The sequence below is a fragment of the Pinus tabuliformis genome, chromosome 1_2, assembly GCF_031772625.1.
Source record: "Pinus tabuliformis cultivar Carrire ecotype Pingquan chromosome 1_2, CPIR1, whole genome shotgun sequence".
Taxonomy (NCBI): domain Eukaryota; kingdom Viridiplantae; phylum Streptophyta; class Pinopsida; order Pinales; family Pinaceae; genus Pinus; species Pinus tabuliformis.
In genome coordinates, this window is record NC_142298.1 from 100,612,646 (window position 1) to 100,640,373 (window position 27,728).

Consider the following 27,728-nt stretch of genomic DNA (forward strand, 5'->3'; position numbering starts at 1 on the left):
AGGTTCAGTTGATGTTGAAGTTTCTGCATAATTTTCTTGGAAAGGGGGTCTAATGTCTTGGTCAGCACTTGTTCTACCAATGTTTTGGTTTTGGGTTCTCCTAAAATTCGGATTTCTAGGAGGGTTGTTTTGTGGTGCTTCCCATGATGACTTTCTTTCAACTGATTCCACTCTTTCACCCAATCTCTTCATGCTATTTAGTATTGCATCCAGCTTTTGATCAAAGCCCGAGGGTTCTTCTTTGAAGGCAGTCCTTTTCTCCAATTTTGCCCTGTTTCTTTTGGCAATTAGGTTAGCTTCCACTGTGACAACAACCCTTTGAGCTTCTTCAAGGGTTGGAGGATCTCTTTCCTTCAACTGATAGGCCATATCAGGGTCAAAACCATCAGGGAATTTATACAGGGCTAAATCAGGAGGAGGCCTTAAGTTCTGTGGAATAGCATTATATACATTGTTAAACCTAGCACAATATTCCAAAACTGTCTCCTGGGGACCTCTCTTAATAGTGTCATATTCACCAAGTACGTGGAGAGGATCTTTCTTCTTCTCCCATCTCTCAGTAAAAGTTTCGTAAAGCTGATCAGGTGTTGTAATGGAGTTTGCATTGAGGGATCTGAACCAAGTTCTAACATCCCCAGTTAAACTTTGAACAAAAATTCTCATTCTGACAATGTCATCATCTATTTCATAGGTCTCAAAGTGGTCTTGCATCTTCTTGGCATGCTGGATAGCTGTTAGAGAGCCATTTGAGTCAAAATATGAGATTTTACTTTGATAATCTTGAGGTAAGGCCGCAGCATTAGCTGGTATCTGCAGAGGTGCATACCTGTTAGCCATATTTATGAGGTTTAGAGGGTTAATAGGAACAAATGGGACAGCATGGATCAGTGGTATAACAAGGTTAATGGGATGAGTAGCTAGTGGGAGATTGGTCAAAGGAGTATGTGCAGTGGATGAAGATGTGAGATGAGGACTTTGCGATGTTGATGGTGAACTAGGGGAACCAGGGGTGGACCGGAAAAAAACTTTGCAAGGAGTGGGAATGAGGCTGGGATGATCCGAACTTATATTTGCATCAGCAGGCTCCTCCTGCTTTTGCTGTCTCCGGATGTTTCTTTGGATGGTATTTGGATCATCAACAATGATGGGTGGTTTAGGGTCAGGATTTGCCCTGGTATGCCGAGGATTTTTCTTAGGAGCCAGCTTCCAACCTGTTTTTGGGATTTTGTAGGAAGTTTTTATATCTGCAAGGACTGGATGAAGATTTTGGAATGGCTATATATTCTCAAAGCTGAGACGAAGATTTCCCAAACAAGCTCCTCCCTAAAGTTGTTAATGTGATACAGAAACAGTTCTAAGGCCTCTTGGCTGGTTTCAGGTTTGATGGTAACTTTAGAAAACAGATAGTAATTGAAAAATCCTAAGAACTTCCCCAGTGGAGTCGCCAATTATGTTAACACCCAGGTTGTTCCCTATGACTCCCAAGGGAATACGGCCGGGGTAACCACTAACCAATCTTTGGGTTACAGTTCCTAGCCTAACTGCAACCAGAGAGGGCTCTCTCTTTATGATTTGTCTCTGTTTTGATGGTGTTTTAGGCTAGCTATTATGCTCAGGTTTTGTTTTGTGTTTGGTTGAAGGATTTCTTTCAGGTCTTATGAGGCAGTGTTTAGACAGTATAATACCATTGGGCAATGGAGTCTGGAGTTGTGAAATGATCTGATATGCTGGTTTGGTGTTGTTCTAACTGCAGGGCCTATTGAGTATTTTAAACAGACAAACTAGATCAAATGGTGATGTACGTTGATTCAACAGAAAGCAATCAAGAATTTCCTATTGAGCTGGTGGGTGAAAGTGAGCACACTGCACAGGAGCAAAACTTTGAATTCCTGTGACAAAGGTCACTGTGATAGATGTATTCCAGAAAGTGCAGCATTTAAGAATTACACTTAACTAGATTACAGCTGAAGAAAACATTGATAAACAACGCAGATTGAACTCAGGTTACTCAGTGAATAAATCCTGAAAGCTATTCTTTTTCCTTGTTGCTTAGTATTGAAAACAGATAACATATACGGATTTTAACAAAAACAGCTAATTAACAGAGAGAGATACAGAGACTTATTGTATGATGAAATACACAGGGATCCAGTAGTTATCAACAGCCACCAGAACGCATCCAACACCTCAGAAATCCAAGAAATTCCATTGCTTTGCTCTATTAACTTCTGAAAAGGATTACAGCATAAGAACTTCTTCAGGAGAAATCAACAACAACCCTTGCAATCTTATGCGAAGGGGACTTTATAGAAATGCGTATACAAAATATCTCAGGCATTGAGTCATCTCAGAGAGAAAATATCTACATTGTTACGTTCAGAAAGTAGGCAAGGAGTTATTACAATCTTAAATGCAGCGTAAATGCCCTTTATGTCTGTCAGAGGACTGTTTTGACTTTTGAGTGTCACTGAGTCGGTTGCATTACTCTGTTTTAATTCTGGAGATACGCATTTACTTTTGGCTGCGCAGTGCGTTCTTGGGTCTGCCAGCTGTGGTTCTCTTTTTCTGCTTCGTTGGCCGCTACATCCGCTGAGTTGGCTCAGCTCTGATTTTATGATGCCTGCTGACTTTGTTGACTGTTCCTTTCATCATAATTTGTAGAAAAAACAGAAGTTGGTGGATAACTTACTGTTTACAAAATTCTCTGGATCGCATCTGTCCACCATTCCTGTGTAGGGAGCTGATGCCTGAGGATGGCCTCCATTGTCTCTTCAGCCTCTGTATATTTGAAAAAATTTGGGGCTACATCAAACAAGTGATTAATTTCATTCATTATAAAAAGTAGATTTTCTATCTTACTATAGAAAATCTGTCCTGTAATAGGCCCTGTGTCTTCTGAAGTGCTGGCCTTCTCATTGACCTGTGCTGAGGCAAAAACATTTACTCTTTTAGCATACTGTTCATGGGTGAATAATTTCCCTCCGCTGTTCAGTAAGCTAGGGAGTCCTCTACTCTGCAACACCTGAAATTTCTCCATGAACTTATTTACCTCTGTCTGCATATCCTGGGTTCTCCTGTCCAATGTCTACACTAGACTTCTAAGAGTAAGAACCCTTTTGATCATTTGAATGGTCTCAGTTCTATTTGTGATTCCAATGGTGGCTAACTGAGAACTTGTTTTGTGGTTAAGCACATTGATCATTCTTGTAGCAACTTCAGGCATATTTCCTAATAAGGCCCTTGATGTTCGGATTTCCTTCTGTGCCTTTGGGATGAGCTCTAGTTGCTCATGGATTGTCTCGATATATGGCCATTGGTTGTTGATGGATTTACCAATATTGGACCATATCATTGCTCTGATCTCAGATATGATTTTATCTAGCTTGAGCTCATTCTCAAGCTCTTTGATCCTGTCTTTAAGGGCCTTGATTTCCTTGGCCTTTTCTCCCACCTCTCTTTTTGTCTTATCATGCCTTTCATTTACCTTGGCCAGCTTTTCCTTAGTTTCATTCAGCTCTGTCATCTGGGCTTCCAAAATTTGTATTTCATTCTTTAGCTTCTGCATATCTAGGCTCTGATCTGTGCTGATGGGTGCTGCTGAAGTAGATGTGGCTGTTTGTTCAGCTTGCTGAGGTGGAGGCACAGTAGTAGGAACAGTCTCCTCAAGATTGATGACTTGAGGAGGGGGCTGAGATGTCTGCCCTTCTTGTGCTTGTTTTGATGATGCTTGCAGAGGTGCTTGTGTAGCTTCATATTGCCCCAATTTTTCTTGTGCCTTCACAAGCTCCTTGTAAATGGAAACTAGCAGGGCAGTAGAATCCTGCTCATACCTTTGCTTTGCTACCTCATCAGTCTGAGGATGGATAGTGGCTGGAATTTTGATCTTCTTTCTTAGTGCAGCCATGTCAGCATCTCTAAGTTTCAGGATCTCTTGTATCCCTTTGATGTCATTGGGATTGTGCCCAATTTCTACAATGATTTCCTCCAGGGCTCTTATCCTGTTGTCTTTGGCCTGAGAAGAGGCCCTCTCCAGTTCTAGCTGGGAAGCTGTGGCATTCAGACTGCTTGTTAATTTGTAATTATCCAAAGTCTTGTCGGCCAATGAAGCATACACCATTTCGCCAGTTTGCTTATGCAGCTCAATTTTGTCCATAGGGTGTATGTCCTTGGCGAGGACCTCTAGGTTAGTCCTAAGATAGTCAGCAGTGGATTGTGGCTGGAGTGCCGTAGGCATAAAGTGACTCATTATCATTTTTCCTTCACTTACATCAAAAGCAGACATAAGTCTCTGCTGATTGGAAGGAGCCATGTTTAGCAGGTGATTGTACAGTTGTACTTTGATAGGATCACTCCTCCTCTTGATGTCTATAAATTGCTGCTTGATGCTTACTTGTCCCTCTTTCTGCTGGCTGGAGGAGCTGACCTCCCCTCCCATGGTCCTGTCTTGTTCCTGCTGGAAGGAACTTGCTGAAGCTTCTCTGCTGGGTGGGCCCATGCCCAATGCCTCTCTTATTGCTATATCCTCCTCTGGAAAATCATTGAGTCTCTGCCTTTTCTCTCCCTGGTCTATAGAGGATGTCAGGGGAGTCTCTCTGTCTCTTTTTCTAAAGACAAATGTATCCTCCTTTTGAGGGGTTTGGAGGACCGTGGCATCAAAGGTAGTGTCTTGTCTTGTAGGCACCGTTTTTTCAGTGGTCTGAGGAGTCTCCACTGTTTCCTTTTGCTGGGCAGACTGCTCCTGCCTTTGTTCTTCTTGATGTTGTTGCTCTTGCTGTTCTGGTTCTTCTTGCTGCCCTTGCTGCAGCCCTTCTACTTGCTGCTGTTGTTTTTGTTGCTGTTCCTGCTCCATCTCTTTGCCTTTGCCCTTTTCTGAGATGTTTTCACCAATTCTTGTAGCTTGATGTTGGGCAGTTGAGGAAGACGCTGCTGCTCCAATTTGTGTGCTTGGTAGTGAGGGGACCTGTGAATAAAACTCAAGGTCAGCCAACTTCTTAAGGTTTCTTAGAGCTCTTTGATTAAGCTCTTCTTGGGTCACATTTTCTTCTAAAGTTCCTCTTCTCCACTTGCTTTGGTTGGCATATTTTTCTAAATGAGGAAGGCTATAATGACCATAAGCAGATAATTTGTATTTGAGCCTCCTCATTGTAATGAAGTTGTTGGGGTCATAGGGTTTCCATATAAAGCTGTATTTGAGACCAAGGCCCACAAGCATTCTATCTGCCTCTCTCCACCCTTCATCCCTTTCATTGAGAAGGAAATGGCCAAGTTGATTTCTGACTTTTAACTGTGCCTTCTTACCTTTTCCTGAAAAGTGGAGCATATCCACATAACCAAACTGCCTGAAGTATTCCAAGGCAAGTAGCCTCATAGGCACAAATTTAGGTAGTTTAAATGGGGGCAACTCACACCCATATAGTCTGATAACGGTGTGGTGTTGGTAGAAATACCAATCCCCAATACTGTATGCTTTTGATAAATGCAGGAGTCTTTGCATTTTGTCTGTCAATCTGGGAGGAGGTGAACCCAACAGTAGAGTCAAGGCTGGATGGATGAAAAGATCAATAAATTCGCAGTAGGTGTATGGAGAACAGCTTACTATGTGAAAAACGGATGTCCAATACACTACTGATCTCAGATTGCCCTGTGCATCTACTCTCTTCTTTGGGAAGGAGAACTTATCATGCTGGAAGTATAGGAGCAGATGATATAGGTAAGAGGTGTATTTAAATACCCTTTCTCTTGACAGATTCATCAACTGCTCATGCATCTTATCTGATATGTATGTGGCATAATCATAGTAGATTGGCTTCTTTCCTGGGGAGAACATAAGCATCATTTGTAGAACAGTTTCATCCACATACTCCACTGAATCATATCCCAAGATGGGACTGATCATGTCAGCAAGGTCTAAACCCAACTGGTTAAGGTAGGCAAAATTGATGGGAGGAATTTGCACAGTATCAGCTTTGATGAAAATCTGATTAAGCTTTGTGATTTGTGCCTCTGTTATCCTGGCTCCCTGTACTATTAAATCAGCTAATGATAGAGGGACCAACTTTTGATCTGTCTTGAACTGCAACATCTCCCTGATGGCTTCAGGGGTAATGAGGAACAGAATTGAGCCTGAAGAGTCCAGCACTGCCCTCTGGGATGCATCATAGTAGTCAGCAACTAAGTGGACAAGCTCAGGGAATTGATTAACCTGAGGAAGCTTGAATATTGGGAGAAATGAATCCCAAATTCCCAGGATGTCTGTCCCCCTCTCATGTTTGATCTTTATTTCATTTAGGATTTGTAAATGGAACCTGCTTTTGCTCAACATTTCCTCTGATATCTTGTAGTCCAAGTCTGCTAATGCTCTTGTGTCCAATGTTCTATTAGGGGCATTCAGGGGAGCTACATTGAGGGCTATAGGAGCTACAGGGGGGTCCATTGTTCTCCTTTAGGATTTCTGTTTCTTCAAGGACTGTGTTACTATGCAGAGTAACACAACCAGAGTTCTCTTTGCAAAGAATGAAAATGTCTGAGGAAAAGGGTGAATGCAGAGTCTACAGCAGTTTGAATACTATTTACAGCAACTAGGACCAAGGTTTGGCTTTCCCTTGTCTCTCTCAATGGTGAAATTTGGTTTAAATGAGCCTGCCGCGATTGCGCAGACAGAACCTAGTTTTTTAACAGAATGTAGGTAGAACAAAGCTCGGCTGGTGTTTTTCGAGGTGGTAGTTGGAAATTAAAAGCTATGCAGAGGAATCCACTGGTGAATTCATAAGTTTTAACGTTCTTTAAGCCTTCAGAGTGATTTATAGAGAATTGCAGGCGCATAGAGGACAAATGATGAAGAATACCTGGTAAAACAGTGAGCAAAGGACGTATATGCAGGTTGGACTCGTACGCTGGAGGTCTCCTGGTCGATTTAGCAGGTTGACAGCAAGCTCGGACGTGAACGCATGCAGCAGCAAGAACGGACAAATGAATGAAAAGAACGTAAAAACGTGATTTTTTGGCCATAATATAGACTTTTAGCAATTTGGCGCCTTTTTGTGATGACGTAGCGAGCCCTGACTGGCCCACGGGGGTGATGAGGTGGCGGGACAGATCGGCCAATGACTGGGGCGACAGTTGACGTGGCGGCATAGGTGGCGGTGACGTAAGGCGACGGGGAGTTGACGCGGCGAGGACGTAATGTAAGCGGAATGGGAAAACCGGAAACCGGCAGCGGTTTCATATCGCACCGCTTACGGTACGGTGGTGGTTTGCCGCGGTTGTACCTCCGACGCGCTGTGGTGAGGGCGCGTGGCAGCGGAGTGACGTACCCAAAATACGGACGTCGGGAGATAACCTTCGGGCATCGGATGAGCTCCGACGCTATGGTGGCCGTCAGATCTGGAGGAGCCAAATCGGACGGTGATCGGATGATTGATGTGACAGGGAGATAGCGTAGTTAATTTACGGACGTCGGAAAGAGTCCGACGCGATCAGGGCCGTTGGATGTGTAAGGCCTGATCCAACGGCCATCAGGAAGGTGACATGGCCAGTGTATACGGCCGCGGGCGGAGGCATGAATACATGTTTTGAACGATTTTCCAATGTATTTCAAAAAATCCAATTGTATGCGCTAACCTTGGTTAGGGAGCAGAAAGTGGGTTTTTCATGATTTTTGCTATTTGAAGCGGGTGAAGGTGAGAATTAGGCCTTTTTAGGGGTTTTATGTGTAAAGAGGGGGTCGAAATGAAGGAATTAGCTCATGAAGGGGAAGGGGTAGTTGGCATAGGTTTATCAACATGACCAGGTGTCATTTGATCCCTGACTCGAGACTTTATTGGCTATAATACCAAAAGGGGAAATATTTATAAAATTTTGGGGTTTATACACCATGGTGTTAGTAATATTAGGGAAAAAGGTGTTATAAGGGATTTATATAATAGGGTTAGTGTTAGCATGGATGAGAGGGTAAGTGGAGGGGAAACCACTAAGTTTATGTGAAACAAACTTGGTTTTGAGAGTAGATCAAAATGAAAAGATTTTTAGACAAGAAATGTGGCTTTTGAAGATTATGAACCACCATGAAAGCTTAGTCTTTTTCCATGAATCTTAGCTGATGGGGAATGTTAGAAATGAAATTGGAGGGGAATGAGGGAAATTAGTCATGCTTCCTGCTGCAAATCGATGAAGAAGAACACCTTAATCAATTAATTGACTTTGCTTTGATACCCACAGTTACCATCTCCGCAATGGTAGGGATAACTTTTCTGCAACCCCAACTACTTACCCAACTACCTGCCTAGCATTTTTTCTTCTTAGAGGGTGCACTTGGACTTGCAGACCCTTACTTGCCTTTTCTTTTCTTTGGCTTTTTCTTTTGCTTTTTCTATCTACTTCTACCCTTATCTCTTCCAAGGTCCCAGATTAAGCTGTTGGGAGCCTTTTCTTCTCTACCTGAACTAGTTGTCTGCCAAGATTAAGCAGTTTGGACAGACTTCTTTCTCTATTCTATAACTCAAAATTGAAACATGGCATGATCCAGGTTAAACTATTGGGTCATCCACCAAAATTGAAATAAGGTCATCAACATTTGAAACACTTTACACACCTCTTGTTCTCTAGGAAATATGGGATCTTTGTGATATCAAAGCAGAGCATATTTGGACTTTCCCTTGCCCATCATGAAATATGAAACCTATTGGTATAGGTATCCAACACTTCCAAAGGCATTCATCATAGAATATGTATACCTGTATAATTTGTTGGCTCTCATTATTTCCTCTGATAAGTGTGATTTGATCAGGGTATTGAACCTTCAACGCAAGAAGCAGTAAGAAAATATCCACAAAGTAAAAGCCTCTGTCAACGAAATCACCTAAAAATAAATAATTGGTCTTTCCATAATCCCCCCCCCTTAAACAACTCTTTCATATCATAAAATTACCCATGGATGTCCCCACAAACTGTCACGGGAGCATCAACTCTTTGGAAACAATCTTTCAATATGACAGAATATGCAATGACCTTTAGATGTTAACCTTTGTTATTCATTTACGCTAAATCAAATTTTCCATTTTATATCATTGTGATGGGTTGCCGCTTGATTATGAAACCAATCTGCCAATTAAAAGAGTATCCAGAATAGTCTAGAATAGAAAGGAGGTAATGTGAGTTGAAGAACACTGCTACAACCCTTTGTTTAAGATTATATTTCGCATAGTTGCCCCTTCAGTTCAAATCAACCCACCATTTACTTATTATAATGAAGCCAAGGTTATAAGTTTTAATATACAACTTTGTCTCTTGTCAGCATATGATATTATTTATATCCATAACGGTGTTATACTAATTGGACGAATTAAATGCCGATAAAAGAGCTAGCTTGTATTGATTTGGCGGAGCAATAATCGGATACTTAAAAAATGAGCACACTATTCAAAAGTGCACCTTCAAATCAAGCGGCTAATCCATATTCATTTATAGTCCGTCTCTGATGGAAAGCGATGGATCTTATCTAATTTGTTAAGATAAAGAAGGGCTGCAGGCAGCTTCAGTCCCTGCCGGGTCTGAAATATTAAAGGACATTATGCTAACAACAAGTGCTTAAAAAAAAAAATAAGGTTTTTATGACGCTTTACAAGTTCCGAAGGCCTACCAAGGAACATCTTCCCCTAAATAACATAAATGCACTATATTACAAGTATTGCAACTATACAATATTACCAGATATTGCAAGTTTTGCAACAATTAGGTTAAAAATTGTTACCAATCAATGAACAAAATTCAGACTACAGATGTCTTTCATTCCCTACCTATACTTCCAGTTCAACTATGCAATGGAAGATAAAATAATACCCTCCTGAATGATTGCTACAGGCTTCTTTGGGCAATATATCCTTGACAGAAGTGAAAAAAATGACAACCTTGTGTGTTTAATATACAGTTATACGCTAATGGATTAAACACCTATACGCTAATGGAGCAAGATTGCTAAAGGCCTCTTGAACATGAAAATCATTTCCCAGAGTTTATGAAAACACAACTATGTAGTTGCAGATTTAAACACCTATACGCTAATGGAGCAAGATTGCTAAAGTCCTCTTGAACATGAAAATCATTTCCCAGAGTTTATGAAAACACAACTCTATGTAGTTGTTTGCAAGGGATGACGAACTTGGTGATAAATGCTTACACTCAGATATTTATGTCTCGATGGATATAGAAGCAACCCAAAGATCCAACGGTAAAGTGGTCAATGATTATGGATACTACCCTGCCCATTAATGGATAGATAACACACGATATATTAGAAGCAACTCAAAGATTCAACGGTAAAGTGATCAACGATTGTGTAGGTAGTTCACTCCACATATGTACGGAGAGAACCCTCGGGTAACTGAAAGGAAACGTTGGTGCAAAAAACAAAAATATGACATGCGGAAAAGATGAATGATTTATCATTTGACCAGGACCAAACAGTTATGCTGTGAAATTTTTAAATGAATTTTTGGGCCTGTCTTTCCAGTGATCATTAAGGTAGTGGAATGATTTGTACGGTACAGTCAGGCACGCAACAATTGCTTCACAGATTTTGCAATTTATATTCATTTACTATATCTGAGCATGCTGTGTGAATGAGCCTATTAACCTTTATTATTAGCAGAACCGGCTGAGCCGCAAGCCAATGGGTTTTCTTTAATGGAGCATATACACAAAATATATATATTCCCATTATCGCGATCAGCCAATATGAACAGACAACTTACTCCTGCATTTGCCTGAACACATGTCGAGCACTTTGTCTTCCAACGACAAAACAAAGAATTTGTTTATCTCTGAAAAAGGGAGATCTAAATGCATGAGTCATAAATTATTCCACTTTCATGGTATGTGGCAACCAAACGTCTATATTCTTCTAGAATGCAATAACATGAATAGCATGCTTGATACATTATTACTGAACTCGGTTTTTTCTTTGTAGAGAAAAAATATTGTTTACAGGTCCTCATCCCTGAAAATCATTCGAAAGGATAAACGATGAAATTCTCGGTTAATTTACTTTTCTTAATTTGTGATAACAGTGAAATAGACTTTGTCAATGTGTTTGGTGGTGAAATCCATCTCTCTGTCGATACTCACCTCTCCACGCTCTTCGGTTTTTACTGCCTTTGACCAAATTCAAGTTCTCCATTAATAAAGTATTTTTCTTATACTCCCTATAGAACTACTTTACCTAGGTCTATTTATTTTCAATATTATTATTTAGTGAGATTAATCGGGCATATTAAAATTGTAGTTCTTTCTACTAATACATAAGTGGTTTTGCAAGGAGCATTGCCATCGCGAGGTAGTAGGTGCCATTCATTCTCTGAAAAATGGCATTTCACTCATTTTGTTTTATTAGTTTATCCAAAATGATTACATAACTGTGGACTGTGGCTTTGGAAAGAAAACCAATAGATGGCATTGCTAATTAAAAGCTTTAAAATCCAACGATTATATACTGGGTGTACTGCAATTGGCAAGAAATCAATTTGGAAAATAATAATAATAATAATAAAGAGCATGATTGTAAACAGAAAATCAATTTAGAAAAAAAATACCAAAATCAACTTGCAAAAAAAATAATAATAATAAAACAAGTGACTGTAAACATGAAATCAACTTAGAAAATAATAATAATAATAATATAGAGCATGACTGTAAATTTTCTAGACCTTCATTGAATAATGGAATACTTTTGCCTTTAGGCCCACACAGTATAAAAAGATAATATGCAAAAATGCAGAAACAGTTGCCATGCTGACAAAACGTTTCATTGAAATACAATATTTTCTTCCACTGCTTCTAGAACTTCATTGAATACTATTGTCACTAGGCCCATACGAACAGTCTAAAAAGATGATATGCAGAGATTCCATAAACAGTTAGAATAAGAAATTCCAGAAATAATTGCCGTATTGACAAATGTTTTCATAGAAGATACAATTTTTCATCAGTTGTTTTTATACCTTCATCGAATACTTTTGCCTTTGGACCCATACAGTCTAAAAAGAAATATGATATGCAAAAATTCCAGAAAAAGTTCCCATAGTGAGACAGACGAGGGGCTGACAAGCCCCTCTCAAATTTGGTGAGGAAACTTTTCATAGAAGATACAATTTTCATCCACTAAAATTCATTTTGACTCCTTTATTCGAGGTATGCAGGCTTTCCAGTTGCAGCGGCTGCAACTCCTTGCCACTCTCCCCAGTGCCTTCCTATCCCTCAAAACTTCTAAAACCGACCCAACAGCTTGGCCTTCCCACCTGCAAATAACAAGAGAAAGACATGGAAAATAAGCTGAATGAAGTTTAATGTAGTGTATTCTGATTCCTTATTTGAGAAATATTGTCCACACTTCAACATACTCTATTGTTGTAAGGTATGGTGTTATTCAAAGTTGGTCCCTGGGCATGCTGGTCATACAAGGACCAACCATTCACGATTTGGGCCTAATGAATGAATGCATGGTATGGAACCCGACCTCAAAGTCCTAATGTTAGTAGGCATAAGCATAGGATCAAGCAATCAGAGGCCAATCATTCACCTACAGGTAGCGCAGAAACCTAGATAAATTAATGAAGTACCATAGCTAGTGTTGAGGGGCTCTCATTAAAGTTTCCTACCCATATCTGCACAGATGATGAAGTAGAGACGTGGACTTATGTATTCATCTAGCTGCACGTTTTTTTCTCAGGTAATTAGTTATCATTTTATTTATTTTTAGTATTTATGTTACATAACCCTGTGTAATATCCTTTTTCTATTTATTCAATTAAAGTATACTATGGCACGAAAATAATAATTGAAATTAGAAATTAGAAATCTTAATAAGAAATAAAAAAACGCTGATTGGGTAGGCATGCGGTACTGCATGTGGCCCAGGTGTTTCAACTTTTTTCTTTTTCTTTTCTTTTACAAGGAAGGAATTCCACTATAAGGATTGTTGAATGCGATTGGTTATTACTAAGATGCCACTAATCTAGCTAGTTAGGGAGAGACAACGAAATTTTCAAAAGAGGAAAAGAAAGCAATAATCACAGAGAGCATCGCTCCTTGGAAGCACTGCAACATATTCGTTCACAAATTTTTGTTTCTGACATCTACACCAAATAAGTAAGTGTTTTTTCTTTTCCTCAAATTTAATTTTGATAAAGTTCAAGCCAATCTAGACGAAAAGCGGTTGTTTACAAATGAATTTTCTGGAGGGTAGTGCAATTACAAATGAATTTTCTGGAGGGTAGTGCAACAAGGAGAACTTTAGTGTAACTCTACGATCGTCAGCACCCCAACCATGAAAATTGTATTTTATTATGTCTCAAAACTATAATATGCTATAAAATTCTTGCATAGACAGGTTTCATACCCTACATTGATAGGTTTCAGATGTGATACAGATTTCTCGTTGTCCTATTCCCAATTCACCATATTTACATTTTGCTTGCAATAAAATTGAAATTGCATCCCATAACTATGTTTTCCTTCTTAATCTACTCCTAATGAAGCAACCTTCCCTAGAATTTGTCATTTGATGGGCATAATGCATCATAGGATTTGTTCATTACATCGAAGTTCAGGAGGCATACAACAATAAATGGTATATGATAATCTATGTCGAATTTTGTGCTCTGCCCTAATTTTTTGCATGCACTAGAAGCCACCTTGTTTCTGAAAATTAACAAACATAAAAATAAATAAAGCAATATTGTTGAGGCTAGAGAACATGCCTCTCGATTACGCCGCTTGTACCATCCCCGCAGTAAATAGAATGTGACAATCATCATCAACTATTTGGCTTCTTTGTGGATGAGATATATGTATGCTATTTATTCTTTAGTAATTTTGCAGCAAGTGCAATAGTTTCGAGATAACAACTGCCCCTTAGAAGCTGATTTAAGGTCTTACCTGGTGAGTTGAAAGATTTGGTTGCAGGTAACTATGGGTGCAATAAACATCACATTCAAGTTAATTAACAATACCAATTGCAAGTCAAGTGAGAAAACCGGCATGCAAGAAGGGAAACTAGACCTGAAAACGAGAAAGCTACACAGAATGCAAGCCAAGTAAGAAAGATTGGCATGCAAGAAGGGAAACCAGACCTAAAAACTAGAAAGCGACAAAGAATGTAGGAAATAAGGAAGCAAGATTTAATAAGTTTAGAGTTAACTTCACAAAATTGACTGAGAAACTCGAGGCCAATCGTTGCACCTCTCCTTTGGAGGCTCTCAAAGCCAAGTTCAAGCAACAATGTCTATTTCTCCTTTGTTGGTTCTTTGTTGGTTCTCAAAGCCAAAGTTCAAGCAAAAATGTCTTCAGAGGTGAAGATCATCTCATTGCTCTCAAAGCCAAAGTTCGAACATCAATGTCTTCAGAGGTGAAGATCAGCGCACTGCTCTCAAAGAAAAAGTTTGAGCAATAATGTCTTCAGAGGCGAGGATCAACTCACTGCTCTCTGGGGTATGCACCACCTAAGAAAGGCATCATTTACAATACTGGAGCTTACATCTGAAGATCAACTCATTGCTCTCTCAGGTATGCACCAGCTAAGGAAGGAGTCATTTACAATACTGGAGCTTACAATACTAATGTTGCATGCATGCAGAAGGAAATGTGGAAAGGTCCTTGGAAGGACATGTGGAAAGGACCTTGGAAGGACATTGGCTGCAATAACTTTAGACATATGCACTGCTATAAAAGTTTTGCTATAGAAAAAACTTTTTCACGAGAAAACTTTGGATAAGAGACTTTGCCACAATCGTGCTTTCGTTAAAATAAAATTGGGCCAACCTTCCTGCATTGGGGTATGTGAAGTTTACAATAAGAGGTAGAATGTTTTCCCTTCAAATACTTTGGTTAAAATTTTGATGAATGAAATTTCCAACTTAACACTTTAGTTTAAATTGATAGAAACCAAAAATAATTAGGTCAACCAATGAATTAATTGGTGGTCAGCGATCAAATGATCGCTATAGTCCTGCTCTGCTGAAGGCAAGGACTAATAACACTATTACAATTATGTTTTTGTATATGCAGCCCTCGCAAGTGATCTTTTTCTTTCCACATGGGTAAGATGCAATGGGTAAAGGTTGTGGCTTTAGTCTTTGGTTCATGTATCAAAGTCTTTCCATTAATTCTAGGGTTTCCTAGCTTCGTGATGAGTCGGTCTTGGTAGAGTTATTTTCGGTGTTATACTTGATATACACATTTTCTTTGGAATACCAATATCCCATATTCATAATACAATGTGATTTGTTTGGGTATATATACACCAATGTCGATGCTATATTTTGATGGGTGCTACCTTTGGTGACAGTAGATTAGTGAACATGGTGCTTCATTTCTAAGTTGTAAAAATTTACTTATGGAAAGGGCCACGAAGCCCCCAATATATATATATTTTTAAATGAAGATAACCTCTCTACTCATGAAGTCCAAAAGTACAAAATTGCTTATAAAAGGTCCATTCGTTGCATATAAAACTTATTCTTCCTCAAGTAAAGTTGTATACGACAAAATTAAGTATGACCTAGTAGAGGATATGAAAAATGAAAACATTTAATTATTTGATTTATCCAAGTTAACTCAACAAAAGAATAAACTTCTTAATGCTTTAGAGGTCAATATACCTAGAAATCAACCTACTACTATAGGAAACATTCAGAATGCCTTATCAAAGAAAATATCTAATATAAATGTAGCTTTGCTTGGAGACAGGATCATCTCTCTTTCTCCACCTTTCCTTTTAACTTCTGAAATCTGTAATCAAAATGTACATAATTGTATGGTAGATTTCAGGATTTCTTCTAATTTCATGCCATACTTAATGGGCAAGAAATTAAATTTAGTTCCCATAAAATTTTCTAGACAAATTGTGTAACTCGATAGATCTAATGTTAAGGTTTTCGGTGAAGTTAAACATGTATTGGTTAGGCCTTCTTCTAATCCAAAAATTTATTAGATTATTGATATCATTGTTGTTGGTATTCCATAATCATAAGATTTTTTGTTGAGTTGAGATTGGTTCGAAAAGATAAATGGGCGATTTACAATATATTGGTCACACTTATGGTTACCTCTAAATGGTAAAACTAATAGAATCAAAATTGAAAGAAAAAAAACATAAAATATATTGTGATTGATTTACAAAATCAAAATAAACCCATTATATTTACTAAAGCATAACTCAACAATTATTCTTTTGAAACATATCTTGGCAAATATGCATCTAAATAATCTCCTGTAGAAGAGTTAGAAGGGTTTCTGATTCCATGCAGGTTGCTTCTTCTTCTTATTTTATTGATGTATACTTGGATGTTATAGTATGTGATTCAAAGTCAGAAGAAGGCATCAATGTCGATTGTGTATTTTTGGACCCTCAAGGTAGCAAATTTCTTTTATCTTGTAGACTTGCCTTTTAGTGCACTAATAATGTTGTTGAATATGAAGTTTTGTTACAAGGTATTTGAAAATCTATAGAAATGAAAGTTAAAAAACTTAAATACGTAGGTGATTCTAAAATCACAGTTAGACAAGTTAATAAAACCATTCATCATATTTCTAATCACCTAAAGAAGTATAGTTAGGAGTTTTGGAATTTAAATTGAAATTTCAATAGCTTTGAGTCATATTTTGTACGTTGTTCACAAATTTTAGATGTTGATCTCTTAGCTAATGTAGCCTCTAGACTTCTTGCCATGGAAAATTTTTCTCAGGATAAATTTTGTGGAAATCCGTTTCAGGTCATCAATTCCAAATAACATCTCCAGATGGAGTGTTTGATGATGATGTCCAAATAAGGATTTTCTCACTATAGAGGATACCTTTAAATGTTTTATAATATATGAGGATCAACATAATTCCCAATTGAATTAAGATTTTCTAGATTAAACTAGACCAAAAAACCAAATCCCTAAATCAATAGTTCATCTACAAAAACATTTATGACTTCTAACACAGATTCAAAGGAGATACTAACTGCAACAAATAGTTCTATTTTATATGTTTCTTGAAGGCAGTTCCTAGCTGTGAAACTACGTTGAGAAACCAACTCAACCAAATTTAGGTTCAAACTGGCCCTCAAACCAAAGGGGGCTCCCTCAAGTGTTACGAGGCTTTAACATTTTTAATTGTCATTGAATAACAACCTATGAATCATAATTGCCAAATATAGGGTTTGTTGTATAGGTGGTCGTTGATGAGTCACAAATCCCTACTTAACAAATAAGGCCTTCTCTTACTGAGGCCTAATCAAAGTGCCAATGTTCAACCATGAGATAAAATCATAACTAAAAAGGTTTTGATAGTGGAATATAGGAGAAATTAGAGAATTAGATACCCTCCTTGAATATTCAATTATCTAATAGGATCCAAAACATATAAAAGAACCTCTATAGTGAAGATAAATACAGTCAAGTATAACATAGAAGCAACAATCTAATGATTTCTGGGTCACTAGTTAAATAGATTATTCAATATTTTACTTAGTATAGAAAATAACACTGCATTAGGGACATTAGGGAGGCTGATACTCATCTTGGCCCTTCCTCGTGTCCTATACTACCTCAAATATATGCATAAAATATTATGTAATCACACATAGCATTCACATGTACACATTTTTTGTCAACAAACCGAAGCAAAGAACCCTTGAATTAAAACATTGTAATATCACGGTTTAGAAAAATATGAAGGTGTTTTTGGGCTCAAAATCTAACCCTTTTGCAATTAAAATTACACTCCGAAATCTGTTTCAAGCTTTTGGGAATAAAAATCTTAACAATGCACTAAAAATAATATCTAATTTTTTACAAACATTTTGGAAATAAAATCAATTAAAGACTAAAAATAAAACTAAATATAAAATGATTACAATTTGTCTCGAATTGTTGAAAATGGAACCAAATTCATTTGAAATAGGAATGTTCTACCACTTATCCATTGACTGAATGGTGATTTTGTGTATGAGAATATGGGATTAGCACTTTTTCACTGATATCCTACCTTGGCAACCTATTGCACATGTTAACTGACTGCTACCTCATCCACCAGAATTCATGTTCTTGAACTGATCCTCGAATCCTGAATAGACTTTCTAACTATATAAAATTCTTCTTGGATATGCTAAATTGATCCTTGAATGCTAATATTTTGTTAAAGAATATGGTATTTCATATTGTGTCTTGGAATACTATGTTATTGCCAGATAGTTCTTAAATCTTTAATACTCCCTGAAGACATTCACAAAATCCCTAAAAATTTGGACTTAATCCCCAATTGCTAATCATCAATATATGATTTATTTTCCACCCTTCATTTAATGTGCACACTCGTAAATATATGCAACTTCTTTTGCTAGATATTCTACAAGTCTTTAATTATACTTTTATGGAGACATTCCTTTATATCTCCTACAAGAATTTCCAATTGAAGTTGTTTCCTGTAGAAAACTTGAGTATTTTTTCACATAACCCTACAAATGATATCATATAATCTGTAAAACATGATATGGTTTGATCTAAAGCCATATGTCATTTAGACCAAGAAGGGAACAACCCTGATTTTCCAAGTTTTTTATTCTAACACTGCTTCAAAAACTGTCTTTCATTGCAATTTTTAGTATCATTTCAATAGGTGATGATATTTTCATTACACAAATTTATCTGTAATTTCCAGCCTCTAATATTTATAATTTGGATTTGAAAAGAAAAAACCTAGCTTTGTAATCTTGTTAATTCTCTCAAAAAAATGGGCACTCTTTTCTGAGTACTTCTCATTATTATTCACTTCTAAAGATACATCTGCTTTATCGCCATAGAGCTCCCATTTGAATACCCAAAACACTTGTAAACATGGTCATTATTGTCATTAGAAAGGTGAATTGAAGGATTCAATATTTTGCATTGAATGTTTCATCGTCAAATTCAAGTGAATTTCATTTCAATTCAACAATTATCAAGAATCATGCATCAGTGGTAAATTGTTCCTTGAGACTTGAGCATGCTCTTCTTTCGAGATTTTGAACCCATCCATGTGCATCCTAGAAAATTGGCATGATCCCATGTATGTTGTACTCTTTTTCCAAATTAAAAAAGGGGATGTTGGCGTTGTTATGCCAAATGTATTATAGTCATATCTTCGTTATCAATTCCAATTGGTCACATATGTCATTGATATGCCATCTTGCCTACCACGAAATGTGTTCTACCTCACAGGAAAAATATGATTTCTAGTCATTAGATATATCTGATAAACCAACCCAATCCATTAACACATAAGTTTCACATATATATCCTTTGATAGATATGCAACCTTCTTATCTAGAAAACCAAACATTTTGTTTCCTTTCTAAACAATATTTAGCCTCCATCTATAGCCATAATAACTGCAATGTTTGTGTTGTTATTCTCTTTTTTTGTATCAATTTTCTAATCTAGCATTCTGATTGTATTTGATAGTCATTGAAATGAAATTTTCCTGAAATCCAAGAACACAACACCACAAAAAAAGTTAACTCTCCACATATGTTGTCTTCTCATTATTTAGAATATTTAATAGATTTCTTGTCTTCCACCCTTATGCATTCCCAGATTTCACTTTGACATTGAGTATCCAAAACATTTTCCAATTCTTTCACTTTGACCTTGTCTATGAAGGGGTTTTCAAATCATCTTTGGTTAATGCTGATGGTGGTGGATTCACCAACATCAGGGGATCTCCCCAGTATGAAGTCCCAACTAGACCTCACACCGTTTGGTGTAGGAGTCCCATTTGGTACGATGGTCCGGTTGCCATTATCTTAAAGATATGTCTTAGTTCTTACCTTTTAGCATGTGAGAGTGGTCTGCTTTGTCTTCAAACAATGAGGTTCGCATGCCTGGTGAGTGCTAGTGTTACTTGTGTCAAGGTTCTTTCACAACAGAGAGAGGGTGGGAGTGCATCTCCAGTCAGAAGGGAGGAAGTCCCAACTCTGTTAGAGACACACAACACAACATGGCATGCATAGCTTCCGGAAGAGCAATCCATGCAAATGCGGAAATCATAACACACAAAGGAAGATAAAACGTACAACACTGAGTGGGGCAGTCCGCATGAGTGCGATAGTCGTTATAATAAGTTTATGTGAAAGGTTTTGTCTGATGTTCAGGGAGGTAACCAACACGAGTAGGTAACCAACATGGGCAAGACATAGTTAACAACTTATACAACACATTTTCATAAATATATGCATTAGAACAACTGAATGAGTTCAATTGTTTAACACAGGTTAAAGCAACATGTATTACAAGTGTTCAAGATTAATTCTTACAAACAGTTACAACACATGCGTGAAAATGTTATGGCCTGTGAGCAGGATTTTGAATAAAGCGAAAGTTCCAAGACACATCGGTACATCATCTATCACTAACCCCGTGGGCACGGCGTTGGAGCCACTACTCATTCCTCAAAGAAAAGATTACAGACTCTCAAGGCTATGTGGGAAGAGCCAAGGTGGAAAAAAGTCCTTTACATGTACAAATGAGGGGGTATTTATAGCTAAGGGTGAAACTGGCCCTTGTGAATGTTCGACTTCCGTCATGATTGTTTGACTTTCATGACTTTTCATATTACATGAACCTTCAGATTACAAGTGGTTCTCTTGGATTTCCACGCTACATTACATTGATTGACAACAGTATGGCCCACAGTAATGATGTGGTCGACATGAATCATATCACAACTTGTCATGACAGTGCTGGCATGTTCATGTTGTTGCTGGTGTGCATGTCGAGCTGTAGTATTGTTGAGTGATGGATGTCCTCTTGGTGTATCACAACTTCACCTCCGCATGGAAAGATGTGTGGAGTCCTCGATGGGCATTTGGTTCGCTTGATGTTGCATGTGCGCATTACTCTTCGCTTGTACTTTGGCATGCTTGGCATGTCTTTCTATTTGCAAAAATATATCCTCACATGTTCATTTGTCCGTCTATCTGCAAACACATACTTGCATGGTCATTCGTTTGTGAACACATCTCCTTGCATGCATCATTTTTTCGTCCATTCGTCCATTCGTGAACACATATCCTTGCATCAATCATATGTTCATCTGTTCGCGAACACATCCTTTTGCATGTACTCTCCTTGTTCATCCCATCTGTCCTCACGTCATGTTTATTCATGTACCTGTATTTGTAGTCACTCATGATGAGACGACATCAAATCCTTAAACCTCCTAGTCTACCATGATGCATGGTTGTTCGCTTTCGGATGGAGAGAGGACAAGGCTACGAAACTGCGTGAGGCAAGTTTCAAGCTGGGATGCAAGATCTGAACACTGCTGGTGAAAATTGCATGGAGGTCACTAGGGGACTGAGATGGGCAATCTGGATCAGCAGTGTCTGTCCGTGGGATCTGAATTGACTCAAGGGAAGATTTGTGTAATTTATGGAGGGAAGTAGTTTGGGCAGCAGAGGGTCTTGACAGTAAAAACTGCCCAATTCCTGGAGGGAACTGACTGTGGGCTTCAAGAGGCTTGGCAACAAAAACTGCGAAATTCCTAGAGGGAGCTAGTAGTGGGCTGCGGGATGGCTTGGCAACAAAAACTATGCATTTCCTAGAGGGAGCTGGCAGTGGGCTGCGGGGTAGCTGGAGACAAAAACTGCGCAATTGCTGGGAGGCTGACCTGCTGAACACCTCTGTGTAATTTCTGAGTTGAGTGGGATGTTGGGATGCTGAGGAGCTTGCTCATGAATTTTGCACAATTATCTAGGTTAGTAGTCAACTGACTATTTGGGTGGCTGGCTAGAAAAACTGCGCAATTTCTAGAGGGAGACAGCAACTGGAACTAGGTGTCTGTCCATCCTATCTGTGCAATTTTCTCAATTAGCGAAGCAGGCAAGGTCTATAGCTTCTGCACAATTTTTTAGGGGAGTGAGTCCCAAATGAATGCCAGGTCAAACTCTTCAGTTGACCAACAAGAGGGTTGGTTGATTTTCTTGCGAGCAACGAATATTGAGATGGCTTGTTGAGGAACTTCTGCACTTTTCTGGATGACAGTCGGTCCAGTCAATTTCAGGATTGTGTGGTTTAGGTTTCTTGGGAGATAGTGTTGTAGTGTTTTCTTCTCAAAGTTGTACGGAAAGAAATCACCTAAGATTGTGGATGACAAGCAGTCTCAACAATATAAATGGTTGCTAAACATTGTAGATCTGTAGCAACTGATAGAAAAACAACTTGCCAAAGTCTTAATTTATGCCACAATCATATTTAAACAAAAAAATGAAATAATAATAATAACTCCAATAATCCAAAGGAAACTAGATATACAAAGAATAAATTTTATTATAACACATGTGAAGGGAACAAATAAATGTTACCGGTCCCCCTTTATGGGATGGGTTCTTGTCTATCCTCAAATGTCTCGAGCTTGTGTAGAGCCTCTCTCCTATATAATGTGTAAACCCAACAAATAAAATGTTTGAGCTCAATGGGAACTCAAAATGGAAGAAAAATGGTGTGCGACAATGATAATAATCAGTTACAGTTGCGAGTGCAACAATGAAAATAATCAAAAGTGAATAATGAATGGAAAACCCTTCTATTTATAACAAAATTTTGAGTTATCTTTGAACAATGAAGAATAATAAAATATTATTAACCCCATTCTTGGAATAAGCACTTGGAATATTTTAGTACGTTTGGTTAGGATGGAAAAAGTATTTAAAATTTTATTTAGAAATAATAAATAAATAAATGATTTATTTATCATCTCAAGAAATTGGTTAAGGAATAATAAAAAAATAATGATTTATTTAATTATTCCTCATGGATTTAGTCAAACTTTACAAAGAATAATAAATAATTAGTGATTAATTAATTATTCTTAGAGAAAAATAAGATAATTAATGATTTATCTATTTATTTTTCATAATTGGGTCAAATATGAGAAGGAATATTAATTAAACAATGGTTTAATTAATTATTCCTAGAAGATAATTAAATAAATAATGATTTATTTAATTATTCTTCATGGGTTTACTTATAAATTACTTAACAAATGTGGTTTATTAAGTAATTTCTCACAGTGATAGCAATTTTACTATGGGAAAATTGGCTTTGCATGGTGTACTTTGATCGATCTAGTAAATTAGGCTAGATGATCAATTTTTTGGTGATAACAAATTGTCCCTCAACGTACAAGTGTTAGGATCAAAACGTATGACCAATGTATGTTGTAAAGAAACAATCACTAGACAATAAAGTGGGGGGGGGGGGAGAGAGAGAGAGAGAGAGAGAGAGAGAGAGAGAGAGAGAGAGAGGGACCAATAGAGTTAAAGCAAAAGAGGATAGGGATAGAGGGGGTGAGACCAATGCAAGTCTTCTTTTATGTAGTGGTACTAGATCTCAGTGAGGCGGGGGAGGCATACATATGCCCACCAAGATAAATTAGTAAAAAAATATTGATGCGCCCATAAAAATAAAATTGAGCAATGAAGTACATGCTGAATGGTACGTGAAACACTGTCATAATTGAGAGAGGAAATAATACAATGTGTCCCATATACATAATGCACTTGGAAAAACATGAGCCATGACTGAATACAATAATATGTGAGTAGATGAGATATAATGGCCCTTCCCTTAATAAAATGGGTGGGAGGGAGGTTAGAACAAGCGAAGAAGCCCTGCTAAACAAGGAAGGGCTCTGTAAAACTGAATGGATCATCTGAAGGAGACGTGCATGCTATGAACACTATGATCGGTAGGAACCAAACCCATTAAATCTGCAGAAATGCATCTGAGACTGTAAAATAATATGAAGGCATCCGAGCATGTGGGGGGCTACCTAAAGGACCACCCCCTCATGGGGTCTTAATCATGTCACACACGCGGGAATCACTGGTATAATCTGCTGCATCACTGGACCAACAAGTGTATGAATCATGAACATGAAACAACCAAGTCAAAGGGAAATGATGAGTCCCTTTTCTTGATCATAGGCACTGGACAAGAATAAAAGATGGAACTAAGATACACAACCCTCTAGGCCATTATTTTGGAATAAATGAGCTGATGTCGACAAAATAGGGCCTGCGATAGGTGAGGCAATAAGGTTCCTCAACTAAGGCACGAGAGAAAATAGAAATGTGACTGATGGACTGACACCAGGGAATATGGAGAAAATGGGACTGAGGGACAAATAGACGACTTCCCTTGTTAAAGAATAAAGTGCATGGTTGACATGATAGCGACTAACTTGACTTCGAAGGGGATGGGCGACAATATGACTGAAGGCTGAAATGGGAAACATAGGATGAATGATATGCAAAGATGGATGGAATACTGTGACATGATATAATGGGATGTGAAACAAACTCCATGGATCCAAAGGTGACTCATCATAGATGCTCTGAACAAGGGTGACTCGATGACGCTTCCACACAGAATAGGCCCGGTGGGGACCATGAAAACATGAGTGACTGATGGTTACTCATGATGAAAATTGACACGTGGGGCAGCCAATATTAAGGGAAGGAGGTCCCTAAGGTACAAGTGTCACATATGAATAAATTTGATTTTAAGAGATGATGAAGTGACCCTTCTTGGAAAAATGGCTTCCAGGTGAAGTGTCAAATCGTAAAAAACGAAGAGAGACCCATTAGAGTACTCGGTGAGATATTTCCAATGGTGCTAAGATTTTGTTAGATGGAGCTATGGTATACTCGCAATGTGCAACAGAAAAACTGTGGGTTTTCCTAGAAAAGGGATTTTCCCCTCCAATTTAATTCATCTTCTAAGTGAACTGTGGTGAATTTGGAGAGGATGAGGAGGACCTAAAGCTTGTGGAGATCGTAGCAGGCAAAATGAACATTGGAATCAATATTTTTGACTTTTATGCAAGTGGCCTTACTTGTCTAAAGATGGCCTTAATGCTTCTTGGAACGATGGTTCCTGGTGAACAATTAAGGGAAGAGGAAAATGAGAATGAACTACTAGAGGAGGTCTAGAATCATTCTCACCCACTAAGTCAAACATGGGGACTATGTGGACATAGAGTAGAATATTTGAAGATATGGTATCAAACATCTACGATATGTGATGTGCATATGGCTCACTGGAGAGGTCAGTAGGAAAACCTATTTAGGGAATGGGAGGATAATTGGCCATACCTAGATCCAGTGGGATCTAGGCCGAGACTTATGTTAATCAATTGAGAAGATGGCCAGGGGAAAACCATCATGCCCCCAAGCATGGGATACTGCTTGCAAACATATGTGATGGAGGGGACTGATCTGGTATGCAAAGTTGGGAATGATGCCCCCTAACACCATTGTGTTCCGAGTGCTCTAAAAAGGGATTCAAGCATCTCGGCCCAACTTGGAACGAGATCCTCCAAAGGATGATAAGGAGATGTATGGGCCTATTTGCCCCCCAGTATGCTATGGGTGTACTGGATGTATATAGAGTGGTGGACTCCAAACACTTATATGTTTTATGTGATACATAATATGATTATGCATTTTTATATGACGATGAGGGTTCGCCATGTGTTGTGTTTTATGGTTGCCTTATGTGGTTTACATGTGATAAATTCCAATATAGAATGTTATTTGCAATGGTATCTACATAGTTATTTTGGGCTCTAGGAACATGACTGAAAGTTATTGTTTCAAATTCATGTACCAATAGCTTAACTCGCAGATATTTTCTAAATAGGACTTGGTTATGCAGATGATACACACCATTCAATTGCATGACATGTAGCAAGGAATCTAAATGAACATGAAGATGAAGGATGTGATGGGTGAGGGTGTCGACTAACAAACTTATCGTTGCATCATATTCGGCCTGGTTATTGGTGGCAGATCCAATGCACACGCTGTTCGAAAGGACTAATGTATGCAAGGGGATAAAAATAGCCCAGGCTGCCAAGGCTAGATTCTTGGAGAAGCGACTCGCACCGTCGACATGACGATATACGATGTGGATGATGGATCCATCTGAAAGGTGAAAAAGACAATGGATGAGATGATGCAACCTACCTAACTTCATGACAGAAATAAAGACATGAAAATCACAGGGATACGCTATGAGACAAATTTCTTGAGGTAGAGTGCATTGGGAGAATTAGGAAGGAAATGGCCTTCAAAATCCTCCAAAAGATATGCCCACTTGCCTAGGTAAAAGAGTAATCAGGGGTAGACATAGCTTCCATGATGTCTTGATCAGAATGGAAGATGGGCAGATGGGAGGAAGGATGAATACATGATGCGGCGAAGGTACCTGGTGCATCAACCTGAGAAATAAGGTTCACATATGCATCATCTTGAATGGTAGACAACGAGCTAGTATATGGAGGATCTATGAATATTGAGACCTGGGATTCTGTCTAAAGAGGTTCGATAGAAGCGCGCGCATAAACCTCATAAAGGTTTTTCTATGAGGAACTCAAGGATGATGACACGTAAAGGATATGGCCCATGGATTTTGTCATCTCGACATCGGGGGAGGGACCATGATAGTGGGACAAGAGTCCCCCTGTTCTAGTTTACTAGTAGTACCAGAATCCATGGGTAGAGGAGTAGGTGATCCAATACGAGTGGTCTCGTATTCGCAAAGCGCCTCAAGGAAATCACGAAATTCATCGAGACAAGGGCAACAATGGGATTTACTCAAACTTGACAAAGAATACTAATTAATTAGTGATTAACTAATTATTCTTAGAGAAAAATAAGATAATTAATGTTTTATTTGTTTACTTTTCATAAATGGGCCAAATATGACAAGGAATATTAATTAAACAATGGTTTAATTAATTATTCCTAGAAGGTAATTAAATAAATGGTGATTTATTTAATTATTCTTCATGGGTTTAATTATAAATTACTTAACAAATATGGTTTATTAAGTAATTTTTCACAATGAAAGCAATTTTACTATGGTAAAATTGGATTTACATGGTGTACTTTGATCCATCTAGTAAATTAGGCTAGATGATAAATTTTTTGGTGATAACAAACAACCTCAAGTTCTGTGCAATTCTAGGTAGCAGTACATGTTCACTGAGGGTTGAAACTACACAATGCGGCTCAGCAAAGGTCTGACTATTGGAGGGTGATCCAGTCATCAGAATTTCAACAAAATGACTAAGTGTGTGAACGACTGAACTTGTGCATACATGACCTTGCGAACACACAATCAACATGATTCGATGACCAAAAATGTCAAACCATCAAGAGACCATATACTCTATGTGACTAACCGACGGTTCGAGCAACAAGCGCGACACTTATGATAGATCGTTGAACGACCACGACGATGCTTGCATGAAAGTGGATACAACATCGTGTGTGAGTGCGATAGATGTTTACAAAACGAAAACATCTCAAAAACAACCATCAACATCACCAGAATGAGGTCACAAGCATGACATAGTAATCAACATGTGGAAGATGATAGTTGGTTAAACAAGTGAAAAAGAAGCAAGACATGTAGAAGAAAAACATAAGATGAATTTTCATGTTTGCACACATGCATGTTATCGAGGATAGGGTGATATGAAAATGAAAAGAAATCTTATAAACTTAGCTAAGAAGTGTACCTCGAAATATGTTTTGTACTTACCATACTTACCCTCAAGATGATCATGCATCTGATAGAGTTTGCATGCAGTCTTGATCTTTCCCATTACTCAGTTCCTTGGTCCTTCTCCTCAACTCCTTGGAA

The 27,728-nt window shown here is 38.2% G+C and overlaps 1 pseudogene; it reads right to left on the minus strand.

The window, feature by feature from the left end:
- LOC149204681 (serine/threonine-protein phosphatase PP-X isozyme 2 pseudogene) overlaps positions 1-27,728 on the minus strand; it is a 48,609-nt pseudogene that overhangs the window by 13,092 nt on the left and 7,789 nt on the right.